At 39.9% G+C, this 15,603-nt stretch overlaps 1 protein-coding gene across 1 annotated transcript in view; it reads right to left on the bottom strand.

Moving 5' to 3' along the window:
- The window catches only part of tspan4a (tetraspanin 4a), a 194,360-nt gene extending 179,148 nt beyond the window's left edge, over positions 1-15,212 (bottom strand). Inside the window, exon 1 of the mRNA XM_085459723.1 lies at positions 15,122-15,212. The gene's annotated coding sequence lies outside the window, so the exon portion shown is untranslated. The remainder of the gene's footprint in view (positions 1-15,121) is intronic.
- Positions 15,213-15,603: the final 391 nt, after the last annotated feature.

The raw sequence follows: 15,603 nt of genomic DNA, 5'->3' as shown, positions 1-15,603 counted from the left end.
TTTTTTTTGGTTTTTTTTTAAAGGAAACATTTGAGGTCCTTTTGTCTCACGAAAGCAACAAAAACAATAGCACGCTTGCATCCGCATGGAAATATTACTGAACAGTGTTCGCTCTGCTCACACACACATGACAAGAGACATTGCTTTGTAGTCATTTTGTGTCCTTTTGTGGTCATTTTAAATGCCTTATGGTTGTTGGCATTGTTTACTAGACAAAGTGTTGTTCGGCCGTTGAGTTTGTTTTGCACTTGTATGTAGACATTTTGCATGTCCTTGTAGTTGTTTCTTCATCTTTTTATAGCCACTCTGTGTCTTTTCTTGGTCATCTTTTCATCTTTCGGAGGTCATTTTGCATGCGTTTGTAATATTTTTATTGATAACCTACATAAAGAGATGCAAACAAATGCTCTTGGCAGGGGGCCCTAAGTGTACGCATAGTCCCTGCGGCCAGCAGGATAGCTCAGTAACCTATTTATGTCTGTAAGATGATAAACAAAGCATGGATATGTGTGAGCTGTGTGTGGGCGGGCTTGACCAGGATGCAGCGGCGTTTACAAAGAACGCCATAATCAAGACAACAAAGGTCCCTACATGAGGGTTAATTACAGTGCAGGGAAAATTATTGCTGAATGAGGCTAATGGTGTGTGACATTAGCCACTGTGAGCTGATTGGGGATATAATTACGCAAATCATCCAAAAACAGCATGAAAACAAGATATTCAGTTAGTCAGCATTCTCAATATGACACTTCTTTAAAAAAAAAAGACACAAGCGACATCCAAGAATTAGTACTATTCAGGAGAAAAACAGATACCGTAGTTACAGCAGTTACGCTAAATGCCCGACTATTACCCCAGGTTTAGTCGGGCATTTAGGTTTGTCTGTGGAGTTGTCTTTTATATCCAATCATGCATAATTGGTTTCTACACTAAACAGAAGAGCCAAACTATTCACACTGCACTCAAAGCACGTTTTATTGCGAGTATAAGTTTGTGATTCAAATGCAAAAAGTGACGTTTGAAGATCAAAAAGAGAAAATTATGTCTTAACTGAATCTACGTTTTTGTTCATGCAAATATATTTTTAATATCTGCATTTTGGTCAGAAGGTATTCTTTAATATTTTGATCAGTTTAAAAAAGAAAGCCAAACACTGACAAAATAATAAGAATTGATATGAACACTAGTTCCTGCATTATGTTCTTACTGTTACTATGATAGATGTGAAACATACCTGCCTATTGATTTACTGTCTTCTCCACAGACCACCTCCTTCATTAAGTAACTGCAGATGTTGCCCAGCTGTCATTCTGATCAACACTGTCCAATACAGACTCTTTCAGTGGAGGTTGTACCCAGGAGATTCATCTCAACAATGAGCGAAACCTTTGGATTCACATTTTAATCATAAATTTAGATTACATGCAGTGAAATATTGTTTGAGTGCAGTCCAAAGTCTCGCTCTATGTTCCACATTGATTGCAAGTTCTGTCTGGTTATGAAATGATACACTAACTGCACACAATCTGGACTTTCTTACTAACGAGGGCAGTGTAAAGCAGCTCCAGAGAGTTTTCTTTCCCGAAAAACACATAACCCATAATTAATGTCAGTGAATCGTTTCTTTTTACTTTAGAGCTGTTTACAGTTAAAACTTAAAAATCTGGGTACATCCATCCACGTTCTCTTAACCCTAGAACACTATCGCTGGGTGATTTACACCCGAGAAAATACATTTACATGATTTCTCCCCCCTGCAGCTGTTTGCGTGTCGAGGAGCCTGTGCCATCACCAGGGAAGTCTCAAATGTCCCAGGAATGGGTGGACCAAAGACCAGCTTTCCAGAGTCATTATTTTGTTTTAGGAGTTCTATTTTTCATTTTGTTAGACATGGCACAGTTAAAAGTAAAAGAAGACCACTCTAATTTGTCATGTGTTGTCATATTTTGATATATTTGATTACTTTTCATTGGTTATATTATATCGGGTAAAAATCACCCGGCATTAGTGATCGTGTTACTATTTATAGCGATAGTGTTCTAGGGTTAAATGTCTTTTCTGGGACTTCAATTAACTTGTCGACTTGCGTGCATTACAAATGACTGGACAGCATACTGTACATGGTGTCGGAGACGATAGTAAAACTGAACATTAAAAGCTAAAGTTTGAAAGTGCACAGCAGGCTGCTTCATTAGGACATAGAAAACTACAACTACGCAGTTTCTTCTCAGTGTTGACCATCAAAACAAACTGAGAAACCAAGAAAAATGGAGCAGGGGACAGATCAGGAACACAAACAGAAGCACAGAGTTGCTTTGATGAGAAAATCTTCAGAAATGGACAACAAACTGTTTATTTCACATATTTCACAGAAAAAAAGAAGCATATCATGGTAGCGTGGACACTGCGAAACATAACAGGCAGAAGTGTTAAAAAATAACATGAATTTAAAGTGTATTTGTCACAGCTGGGGGCAGTCGTGTGGTGTATGAAAAAAGGATCCAAAATGCAGGTACTGGCTGGGGTGCGAGTGAGTGTTTATTTACAGCGGTGAGAAGGTGACAAAACAGGAAGAGCAGAGGGGGGAGTAAACAAACCTAAACTGGGAAAACTAACGAACAAAACTTAAACCAAACACGCACGGGAGGAGGAGCAAAATGCACAAAGAGAGATAGCAGAGAGACGCAGAATGAGTACCGAGTAACATAGAATAATGCAGACTGGCATGGAATTAAACAGACGACGCGACAGAGAGCACAGGAAAACACAGGGCTTAAATACACGGGGAGTAATCAGGGAATGGGCCACAGGAGGGAGACACAGCTGGGAGCAATTAGGCTAACGAGACAGGGGAGCGGTAAAACTGAACACACTGACATGAGACATGAACTTTCAGAATAAAACAGGAAACTAACAGACACAGAGAACCAGACAGGACACTGAACTTGACAGGCAGACTCATGAGCAGACACAATAACACCATGGACAGACAGAGGGAACACAGAGAAGTGGGAGCAGGCAGGCAAAGAACAGAAACCTAACAAATGGCAAAATCACAACAGAATACATACTCGGAATGAACAAAAGCATAAGGAAACACAAAACACTGAGTCCTCAGACTCAGGACCATGACAGTATTAACGCAATAATCAAGGTAAACTTTATAAAATAAATGTAACATCATCCCTGTGTCCACAACATAAATCAAAGCTTAAAAGAATGTGCAAATAACTCACATATATCCATGTCCTTCATAAGGGCCTCAAAAAGACCTAAAAGCTCCTCAAATTTCATTAAAGATAAAAGACTGTCAATAATTTACTGAATTTTACTTGCATGAGGGCAGCGCTGTGATTAGCACTGTTGCATCATAGTGCACCACAGCAAGACCTGAGTTCGACTCCATGATCTAAGTTTGCATGTCCTCCACGTGTTTGTCTGAGTTTCTTCCAGGTATTCCAACTTCCTCCCAGAGTCCAAAAATATACAGTTAGTGGTGTTCGGTTAATTGTGGATTCTAAATTGCCCATAGACAGTGATGTGAGGTTTGAGTGTGAATGATTGTCTGTCTCTCTTTGTTAACCCTGTATGAGGCCGGCGCCTGTCCAGGGCTTTCCCACCTGTTGCCCTATGGTAGCTGGGATAGGCTCCAGTGCCCCCCACGACCCTGATCAGGATAAGTGGAGGTCGATGGATGGATGCATGGATGAGAAACATGAGCATGACACTGATTTAGAAAACTCTAGTTAAAAAATGCCATTTTTGTGATTATTTTGTTGATCTGCCTTATTTGAAACCAAAACACAGCACATCAGCACAAACGCCTCATACCAGCTTTGAAGCACGGTAGGGGAGGGGTGATGATTTAGGCTCGTTTTGCCATCACAGGCCTGTTCACTTTGCAGTCATTGAGTCTAACATTAAGTCCTCCTCATACTGGAGCTGAAGGTGGTTGTAAATTTGGCTTGAATACTTCTTTTGTTATATTTATCATTTTTCAGTCAACTGTTCTATTTTTATACATCTTATTGTATATATTTTTAACATTGTGTACATACAATATATCTGTAATTTTAAAACTGACTTTTTTATTGTTAATGCCTACTCAATTTCATTTCTCCTTGTTTCATTTTTTTTATTGTCAAGAACCATCATCTAATACTGTACTATTAAAAAACAATACAAATTAAAATTTTGATTCATTTGCAAAATTAAATACGTTCTATACTTAATCTCTGTTGAAAATACTTTACCTTCTAATACAATGCTGCACTATAATTACTTCCCTAACTATGCCTGCCTGCCGTTTGTGTCGTAAAGGCTCCCAATCACTACTGAAAATGATAGCGATATAATCCACATTTTCCGACATGTTTTGGGGTCATTTAGGGGCGTTGTCATTAGGGGTGGGTTTTAATAATCGATTCATCGATTAAAATCGATTCTGGCTTGGATAACGTGATATCGATTCATTAAAATCCTGAATCGATTTTTTTATATAAATGTATTTTGCCCAAAATTCCAGAATCACAGGTGAAACGTCACAAAATTTTGACAACCACCAAACATTTAAAACAGTAAATGAGAGCAGAAACGCGGATTCTGCACAAAGACGTAAACACAAAGCACGACCCGCAGATCAGAATCAGTGAGATGTCGTCTTGCTCACCCGACGGCACGGAAACGGTCGGGGCTGAAAGCCGACAGCTCGCTGATTCTGATGTTTCGGCGGGTCTGCGCTTTGTGTTTACGCCCTTTTTGTACTGATTCTAAAGCTGTAGTTTTATCTCTCTCCAAACAATATTGACCGAACCAGCAGCAAAAGAAGATCCAAACTAAGCTTCACATAAACATCGTCATGGATTCACTCTGACTTTTGCTGTTTTGCTTCCACCACAATAAAAATCACACTTCATGCACAGCTCTCTCTCTCTCTCTCTCTCTCTCTCTCTGTACTTCACGAACAGTTTCCCGTCTAAAAATCTGTTTTCTGCATTATTCGCTTGCTTGTTACGCACAAGTCTACCGTTGTTTACAGCGCTGTCTGCCAATGTTTTTTTTTTTTCCTTTTACTTACTTCCGAAAAGAAAACCTAATTTCTGGTGTTCAATAGGCTTCTGAACAAATTTAGACTTTTTTAAATTATTCAAAATGCAAAACGCTTAGCTGTGTCTCTAATAAAACCGCTGTAACTTCAGAGGTAATGTTCATATGTTGATTAATGGTTTTCTTTCGTTTTTGATGTACTGCAGAATATTTTTATAAAATCCAGGCCAGGAAAATCACCTTTATGTTTTTCTGTGTTTTATCTTCAGCTACTTTGACACAAAGGCATCTGCTGTGATGCTCACACCTTTGATAAAGTCTGGAAAGTGTCAGCTTCCTTTTTATAGATACAAAAATATGTAAATGTACTGATCTGAATTATAATATTTCTGACTGTCTGAGGCAAAGTTTCCCAGATTCAAATCAAATCGAATCAAATCGAATCGTGGATCAAATCGATTCAGGACCTTGTGAATCGGAATCGAATCAATTCTAGAAATCAGTGACGACCCAGCCCTAGTTGTCATTATGATGCCCATCTCTATTTACAAGCTATTCATTTGAGAGCAACTGGAAAACAGTTACCTGGAAAGAAAGCCAATGAGAGAGAAGAGAGTGAACCAAAAATTGGACATTTGGGTGCTGGACAATAATAGCAAAAATGCTCTAAAGAGGTGAGGGAACATGTAGAACTTAATGATCATTCTTTGTAGACTTTGTATTACTATATTGCACATAGTCACAGTTATGAAAAAGGCCCCATATGACTATATGACTGCTGCAACCCTAACTTGGATAAGTGTTTGAAAAACTCATTCAAACTCATCTGAAGTTTTTACTAGATACTCCTATGGTACCAGTTTGAAACCCCTACATCACCTCTTCACAAAGTTGGGTGTCCACATCTGCTCGGCTGGGTTATGACAACACACAGTTTGTAATTTTTGTTGTCAGCAAAATTAGCAGCAAAAAGACTAAAACAATCTCTCAAATTCCAAGAAAGTTGGGTTATTAGTTATCACGGTTACTCATTGCTAAGACAGCATCAGACAAAGCCTGAAATGAGGTCAAAAACCTCCCCTTTCTGTTCCTGAGTTGTGGGATAAAATAACCTCCAGAAGAGGGTTTTAGCCGGAAATTACTACATCACCACCCTTTGCCTATAAAATGTCATTATTTCATCATTTTATTCTGTTAGACAAGCCTGTGAAATTTTGTCGTATGAATTCTTGAATTGTGCCCAAAAACTCATTTTTGAGAGGTCACAGTGTCTCTAAGTAGACAAGCATGCCAGATGTAATGAAATTCCCTTCAGGCATCCAAAACCATGGCAAGTACAAGAATGAGACAGTCTGCTGGATGGACAGAAAATACCTCTAATGGTTGTCACCACTGCAGAGTAATCAAATGTAATGAAGCTGCTTTAAAGGTAAAATGGTATTTTTGCTTTTGTACAGTGCCTGTACACAAAACAATATTTAATCACCAAGCACCTGATTACTTCGCCAATCATAAGACCAAATAAAAGTGAGTGGTTAATAATTTGTCGGACCAATAATAAAGCTTTTTTAACATTTCACATTAGCAGCTTCTTTATTTTTCATATACCTTCATCAGATCAACACATAGTGTGTTTGACAACAGCAAACTTTTATGCTGGTAACTGATAAAACTGTAATAGGCTTCAGCTCTGCTCTTGAAAAGTGCATGGGAACCAGTCGTAAAGCAAAGTAGAGAAGCTTCAGCATGAGAACGTCTAAGTGCTTGAGTGGCTGACAAAAAACGCAGACACACACACACTTGAATGAATCCCTATCAAAGTCTGTAGTGCCTTGAAGATAGCTGTTCACACAGGCTCCCTATTGAGCTTTAAAGAAACGTCGTGTTTTGAACTGGTAAAAAGAAAAAAAAAAACCAGATGTGACAAGTAAACAAGGGCATCAAAGAAGAGTTGATGCTATAATTTATAAACCACAATTTGTGTTAAATGTTTAAAAAAAAACTAGGGGAGGCACAAAATTAAAGCTGTGTTCAGTTTTTCATTATAACCTCCTCTGTGTCGACTGTCAACAACAAATTCCACTTTGTATTCAGTCTGGCGCGCTGCAGGATGTCATGGGGTCTGAAAACTTTCTGAAGGCATTTTACTTCTACTTTTAGAAGACAGATAATCTCTATTTTAAAGTCATGAAAATTGATTTTCACTCTGAAGCTATAGAATGATCCACGTCTGGGGAGCCAACTTCAACAAAGTTAGACTAAACGTATTAAGATCAGCAACCACGAGTGGCTGCCAGAAATTAATGTAAATGAGAGGCATGCTCTTACCGAGACCTTTGCTCAATTCATATTAGGAAACAGAGCTGGTGGAGAGAAAGCTTTGCGAGAATCTTTGAATAAGGACATGGGAGCATGAAGGATGTCTACATGTTGAAGAATTGAAAATTACACCCTATGTAAAGATTAGTCTACAGTTGCACCACCAAGAATGCTAAAAAGATTCAGCTATATACAGAGCGTAAATTCTTGCTGCTATTTTTATCCTGTAAAAGGAAAGGCAAGCCATTTAAACAGAAAAATAGAATGTATGGCTGGGCATGTCGGGGTAAATGGAGTAAATTACGGTGGACAGAGGGAGATGAAAGGTGTGCGGAAAGGAGATAACATCAAGAAAAGCAGCGTGGGGGAAAGAAAACAGCCTTGTATTTTTTCTGTGTTAAACTGGGCGTGAGACCGGGAGTTAGCAGCACTGAAAAAGTGAGTTATGGTTTGTGGTTTTCACTCAGCGCTAACATCTCAGTAGAGCTCTCAATAAGGAGGAACAGACAAAATAGACCCTTCAGAATGTAAGAGGCCATGCTGGTGCCTCACAGCCGGAGAGGACAGGCAGGGAAAAAATAAAACAACTACCAAGTGGGATGTCGAGTGTGAGCTGTTAACTGAAAATTATTGTCATTGGTGACAATGGCTGTCAAACACACTCTGCCTCAATTTCCTTTTCTTATTGTTGACAGCAAACTTAAACAAATTCAATCCATCCAGCAGCAGTCCCACCACTTGTAATACTTCTGTTGTTGTACAGATAATGTAAATGAAAGTGCTTAGGTATGCTGGTGGACATTGTTTCCTTTGGGAACTGCCTAAGTCTGCCTTATGTTCCCTGATTTCATGCTAATCTGACCTAAGAGCTGCTTACTAGTTTTTTAGTTATCATATAGATAACTTCTCTTGCAAAACGAGCTGCTGCTTTAAGAAAAGTTTATATACACTGTGTGATGTGGACCTTTTACACAATGCTCTTATATTTAACATTCAGTTAAAGTAAAAAAATAAATAAATAAATAAGAGCCTACTGGTTTATTGATGACATCCATTTTTCACTTATAAATCCAGACTCATGGCCCAGTATCTATTATAGAGGAGATTTTCAATCATCTCTGAGACATACAGTCCTCCATCCAACAACTCCATATCACAACATCAATAACACAAAAAATAAAAGCACACAGGAAGGACAAAAGTAGCAGAAGTAGCTTCAAGCACTTTCAACACTTTGTTTACCTCTAGGCTTACTGCTGGTTTGTGTAGCTTTATTATGACTTTTGTCTTCTCCACAGAAAGTAACAAAGTTAAAGAACCAACAACACCACAAACATGAACAAGAGTGGCACATATTGGCTGCTGTTCGACACACTTTTAATAAATGACACAAGGAGTAATACCGATAGGTTACAAATTCAGCACCATGCCAGGACTGTAAGCATTACGTACAATAGGTGCTGTTTTTTTTATCTTGCAATAATATAAATGCAACATAAGTCAGAGCAAAGCCTGTGAGCTAAAGTGCTGCACATCACATGGCTCACTCGCCTCACATCATATAGGAAGGCACACCCTCCCCATTTCACGATCTGTTTAACCCTCTCAGGCTTAAATTAAACTTTTTGTTGCTAATGCACAACCAAGTCCTGCAGTGGTACTTCTGAGTAAAAAAACCTCATAAAATATCTATGTGGGACAATCAGGTTGTTAGTTTTTAACTGTTGCAAATTGGCAACGCCTGCCTTGAGAGGGTTAAACATTTTAAAACACACAGCTACAAAGTGCTTCAAAGTTTGGATAAAGCCACATTTTAAAGACGAGAAACACTCAGAGAGCGCAGCCCGCTGCCAGGGCAGCTCACTCTCTGGGACTTATTTACTTTTAAGGGACATTACTGTATTTTCCATATATTTATTTTGGGGGTTTTTTTACTTTAAGAAGTTTGTGGTGCAGTAAAAGTTAACACATTTGGGTCAACTTCAAAGAAAGGCAGATGTGAAATGCAAACATGAGATCGGAGGTCAAATGCACTTTATGCCATACTTTTAATATGTTGAAAATAAACACCAGACTTGACACGAATCTACACCTCTACAGAGTTTTATCAAAATTCAATAAAAACCTTTAAAGCTATCGTGGTTACAGACAGATTGATTCTACCAAAAACCTCGTCTGCTTGGTTCCAACATACAGACACACAGTCAAGCACACGGCCTCACATTCATTCCTACATACTCACGTCAACACAGATTAGAAACCACTGATTCAGGCGTCCTGGCTTAGGAAGGCTGTTCGCAAGTTTAAAAGCTGCAACCTCGTGGCTTCCTCCGGATTTACAATAAAGAGCGTGGAACAGTTAAAAGACCCTGATCAGATGATCCGAGAGGCCAACTGCTGGTTTGAGGTCTCAGCATGTTGGCCTTTATATTTTATTAATAACACTTTAAAATAAATTCTGAATTTCACTGGAAACCAGTGAAGGTAACCAAGAATGAAAGCACCGGCTAGGTTTTGTCATAATGTTACTTTTAGGTTTAATATTTAAATGCGATGGTGCGATATGGCAGCCTCGCTTCTGTCAGTCTGCCCCAGGGCAGCTGTGGCTACAACTGTAGCTTGCCTCCACCAGTGTGTGAATGTGAGAGTGAATGAATAGTGGCATTGTAAAGCACTTTGGGTGCCTTGAAAAGCGCTATATAAATCCAATCCATTATTATTATTTCACTGAAATGCATTTTGAGTGGCCAGAATACATCATGGAAATATACATGGTTTATATACTTTTTAAAAAGGTAAAGAATTTGTGTATTTACCACAACCCAAAAGGTCAAATGTAAAAGTATTTTTAAATACCCTCTGCTGCCTTTACTTAGTTACACCCATCAGGGCCATTAAAGTTTAATGTCTCTGTATCTTATCTAGTAGTGTGCCTGTTTGGCCCGATAATGAGTTTATACTGGCTGTATCATAGCAATTTATAATTTGCTCTGATATAACTCAATAGTCTGCAGTGTTGCTTACTATTAGTGTTCATTATTCTGAATAATAACCTCCATCCATCTATTCGCTTCCGTTTATCCTTTTCAGGGTCGCGGGGGGCGCTGGAGCCTATCCCAGCTGTCATAGGGCGAGAGGCGGGGTACACCCTGGACAGGTCGCCAGTCTGTCGCAGGGCCAACACACAGGGACAGACAACCATTCGCACTCACATTCACTCGCACATTCACACCTAGTGGTAATTTGGATTATCCAATTAACCTATCCCCACAAGTTGCATGTCTTTGGACGGTGGGAGGAAGCCGGAGTACCCGGAGGGAACCCACGCAAACACAGGGAGAACATGCAAACTCCACACAGAAAGATCCCGGCCTGATGGTGGAATTGAACTCAGGACCTTCTTGCTGTGCGGCAACAGTGCTAACCACCGTGCCACCGTGCTGCCACTGAATAATAACCTTTTCCCTTTATTTTTGAAACATAGTTTTGCTATCCTTCACCTTGATTTACCCAAGACGTCCCATTTTTTCTTCTGATATCAAGCAACATCTTGTTTCCTTGCAGGAGAAAGATTATAATCAGACACTCAAGAAACACCTTGCACGTTACCTGTATTCAGCATAATACTGAGTATTTAGTGCTTTGCTTCTTGGCTCTTTTTTCTTTTTGCGGGGCTGGAGAAAAGTGTGCTATAAGAACATAGAGCTGAAAACTGCAGGAATAAAATATACTAGGGGAACAAAGCTGCACCAGCTGAAATCTGGGAAAAAAGAAAAGAAAAGCTGTAGTGAAGGAACATAAAACTGAGGGAAAATTGGTAGAGTGAATTTAGAACAGAGCAGCGCATACAAGCACACACACACAGAGCTGCAGGCGGCAGTACAATGCAGCCTTGTTACATACACCTTCAGTACAGCCAGTGTTCAGGGCAATTATCCAGGGAGCAGCCACACCTAAGCCCACAAGTCGATCACAGAGCTAGAGTTGGGCAAACATCACCAACTGTGACTATTAAAGAAAGTGCTCAGCACCTCCTCTCCCAAACACATTTTCACAGCTCCAGTCGGAGCTAGGTGCCATGTGCGCCGTAAAGCAGTGAGGGAAATGCAGACAGCGAGAAATGTCAGATTGAAAATTCTAAATGGAGAGAGCAGCTTTGGTCTTGGACACTTTTTGCAGGCTAAACGTAAACAGTGGGGTGGCAGCTGCCAACTGTCCAGAGCCATCAGTTCATCAGTTTAGCCATGCTGGAGCTGATGGAATGTGTGAGGACACATTGGGGAAAGGAAGCTGCTTCCTTCGTTTAACCGTGTGCACATCCTGGAATATGTTATGGTAGTCTGACTGACTGTCACTGTGAGATGGGTAAAAGCAGGAGATTCCATGAGCAGCAGTCGGCTGCATAAAGAATGTAAGCATAACTTTTTTTCCTTTTTTCTAAAAGGGAAAAAGTGCCCAAAACATGCCGATAGATTTACTGATTGCTCAGTGTAATTTACTGAGGTTCTGTTTAATATGTGTATGTTTGTTCTAAAGTTTGTCTTATCTCTTGTTTTTGTTACCACATTTACAAACTTGAATTATGCATTTTGGCAATCAGCCTGATGTGATTCATATTATACTCATTATTTTTCATTAACACTGAAAAAAAACCGCACCCTCACTGGCCACTTTGTTACGTACTCCAGTTCGACTGCTCATTGAAGCAAACACCTAATCAGCCAATCACATGGCAGCAACTCAGTCATTTAGGCATCTTGACATGGTCAAGATGACCTATGAAGGTCTAAATCAGGGGTCTCGAACTCCAGGCCTCGAGGGCCGGTGTCCTGCAGGTTTTAGATGTGTCCTTGATCCAACAGAGCTGATTTAAATGGCTAAATTACCTCCTCAACATGTCTTGAAGTTCTCCAGAGGCCTGGTAATGAACTAATCATTTGAATCAGGTGTGTTGACCCAGGGTGAGATCTAAAATCTGCAGGACACCGGCCCTCGAGGCCTGGAGTTCGAGACCCCTGGTCTAAATCAAGCGTCAGAATGAGGAAGAAAGGTGGTGAAAAGGTGGTACGATTGTTCATGCCAGGTGGGCTCATCTGATTGTTTCATAAACGACATACCTTCTTAGATTTTCTCACACAATCTCTGTAGAGTGAATGATCGGAAAAAGAGAAAATATCCAGTGAGCTGCGACAGAAGCTACAATTCAAACAAGCTCACAGAAGTTGCATCTCAACATCTACAGCATTCAGATGGTAGGGTCAGAATTTGGCATAAACCATGTAAGAGCATGGATCTATCCTGCTTTGTATCAACTGTTTAGGCTGGTGGTCGTGTAATGATGTGGGGAACAATGTATTGGCACACTTTAAGTCGTTTAGTACCAACTGAGCATCGTTTAAACGCCACAGCTTATCTAAGCACTATTGCTGACCATCTCCATCCCTTTATGACCACAGTGTACCATCATGGATAGCTGCTTCCAGCAGGATATGTCAAAGCTCAAATCATCTCAAACTGGTTTCATGAACATGAAAATGAATTCACTGTAGTCAAATGGCCTCCGCAGTCACCAGATTTCAGTCCAATAGACCTTTGAGATGTGTACAGGAGAGTGTCAACCTGGTACTGGAAACAAGTATCTAATTAAGTGGGTAGTGAGTGCAGTGTTTGCATTTTGGATTTAAGTCAGGTGCTGAAATGATTATCAGAAGAGGACAGGACAAAAGCATCACATTAGGTTCTTCACAATATTGTCAGGGACGGCTATGTGGCAGCAGAGTAGGACCAAAATGCAGGACTCGAAAATGAAGCTGTTGAACAAGGCTTCGTGTGATCTGTGTTTTGGCGAAGGAATTGGCTGGAAAGATTCAGCACATTCACGGGGCTTCATCACACCGTCACTAGTGCTAAACTTACATTAACAAAACACAACATACGAAAATAACTCAGGTGAGGAAAAACCAGGAACTAGACTATAAGAAGGAAACTGAACACAACAAAGAACAGAGGGAGACTCAGACAATATGACACACCAAGTAATTAAGGGGGTGGGAAACACCAGGGAGCACAGCTGAACAGAATCTGACTGACGAAACAAGAAGAAGCCAAACAGAACATAGAAGATACTATTGAGACAGAGGTAGTACAAAAAATGAAAACTAAATATCACATACCCTAATGTTTCCACAGACTGGAAAAAAAGGGAAACTCAGTCATGAGGAAATAATATTCTACTGAAAGGATGAGATATAGAGCTAGAACATAAATCATATCTCTAAACCCAAAGGAAAAAAATCGTGAGCTCACAGAAAGCTTAACCATGGCAGATAAAGCCATGCTTTAGGTCAGCTTGTGCTGCTTTTGAATAGCATTATGCTGCATTTTGTGTTTCTAATATTCCATCCTTGACATTTATATCAGTTGTCAGTTATATCAGGAGAAATAACTGAAAAGCCAGTCAATGTCAACAAACTGCAGCCTCCGAGCATGCGCACAGTATGCATGAACACTTTGGTCAATTCATTTTGAATATGATAGCCTTCGTAAAGGTAACATTGCTGTTTACAGAGGTGCACCTACTGGAATAACTGGCAGCTGCATGGGTGCATATTACAGTGTTTAATCTGTTTTTTGTTTTTTTTTAAAGATGTGGGCAGTAGTTTAAAGGTCTGCGTAACACTAACTAGCAACTCCAAAAGGAAGAAAATGACCTTCAGATCCCTGTTTGTTTAGCACAGCAGCTCTATAAAGAGTGGGCGTTTTTTCTAGCACAGATTTTTCCTATTTAAAAGTCCTATAGCTGCATTGGATTGTGGTCACAACAACAGTGTGGCATCTGTTTGTGCGCATACAACTGGTTTTCTCACTCTATAATAATGTTTATTTACATGTGTGACTTTTTGGCACACATGTAAATATGGTAAATATGTTTTTTTTCCAACAGTAAGAATAACACAAGATGGGCCCAGAGGTAAAAGATTATCTCCTGTTTTAGACCAGATTTCCAGAAGCAATTTAACTCAATCTCAGTTGAGATTAATGTTTAATGTGCCACATGAATACTGGGGCAGCTTCATATGGGAGGATTTAAGACCTCTGCTAACCTAACATAAGGGTTGTATTGTATGGCAGAGAATTCCTCTGCACTTTGCCAGACCAGCCACAACTTTGAGAAGTTAGCGAGGCCTTAAGTTCCTCTAACCCCACAAGGAGAAAAAAAGGAAAACTAATGGGAGGGGATAGCTTCAGGAATGGTTGGTATTTCGAAATGTTGTTCTTCTCCACAAGTTTATTTTTGTCTCTTTCATCGAGACCCAGGAAACCCTTTCTCTGCCAATCAGAGAGCTCCATCCCCAAACATCCCCAGATATCCACAGTCACAACATACAGGACAGCTAGTATGGACAGTGGCTCACAAGTATTAAAAACAGACAGGCCAGTGTTAGAAAGAGTTTTTTTTTCCCTTATTGGTGATGAGTGAGCTCAAGTATGATTAATCTAATCCCACCTTTAAGTAAACGGAGTGCAACGTTCATTAAACAATTCGCACAAGATAAACGGCACCAGGATACGGTTATCACCTCTAAGTAGACAACCTCAGCCCATGAAAGCTTTATATTTATCAACGTTAAATCTCTGTAACAAGGTCACTGACATCTCTGTTGGAGCTAGAAAATCGACGGAACATAGAAAGTAGCAGAGAAGAGGAGAAGTTAGAAGTAAGAGCCTAATAGTTATGACAAGAAAAGTGACTTACCGCTCACTTCTCTCACGGCTGTCTCTCTTCTTTACTCAGTCTATGACAAAACTTCTCAAATCGGTCCCTTAACCGCACTCGGTCTCGCCCTCTCTCCCTCTCCCTCTTTACATGGACGCACATGTGACAGCCGCCGAGCAGCGAAATGGCGACATCTAGTGTTCACTAGCGCTACAGCACTGAAAATCAATAATCATCTTTTGTGGAGCGGAGCGCCCCCTGACAATTTCCACAGGTTATTTATGGGCTAAATTAGTCTGACACAGTGGGTGATTTCAAAGAAGCATCCGATGAATACAAATAACTACATAAAGTAAAGACATTTTTTTGTCCACGCACAAACATATTGATGGTTTCCAAGCTAATACTTGATTTTAAAAAAACAACAACTAACACTGATATTTCCATCACATACCTGCAAAACACTGATTTTCAGAGCTCACAGTGTTTTGATAAATATATATTTGTCCAGCAAATCAAAA

Source organism: Copadichromis virginalis, linkage group LG1 (assembly GCF_057382275.1).
Source record: "Copadichromis virginalis isolate Kocher_CV1m ecotype Utaka linkage group LG1, C_Virginalis_male_GT1.1, whole genome shotgun sequence".
NCBI lineage: Eukaryota > Metazoa > Chordata > Actinopteri > Cichliformes > Cichlidae > Copadichromis > Copadichromis virginalis.
This window is presented reverse-complemented; position numbering and strand designations above follow the sequence as displayed.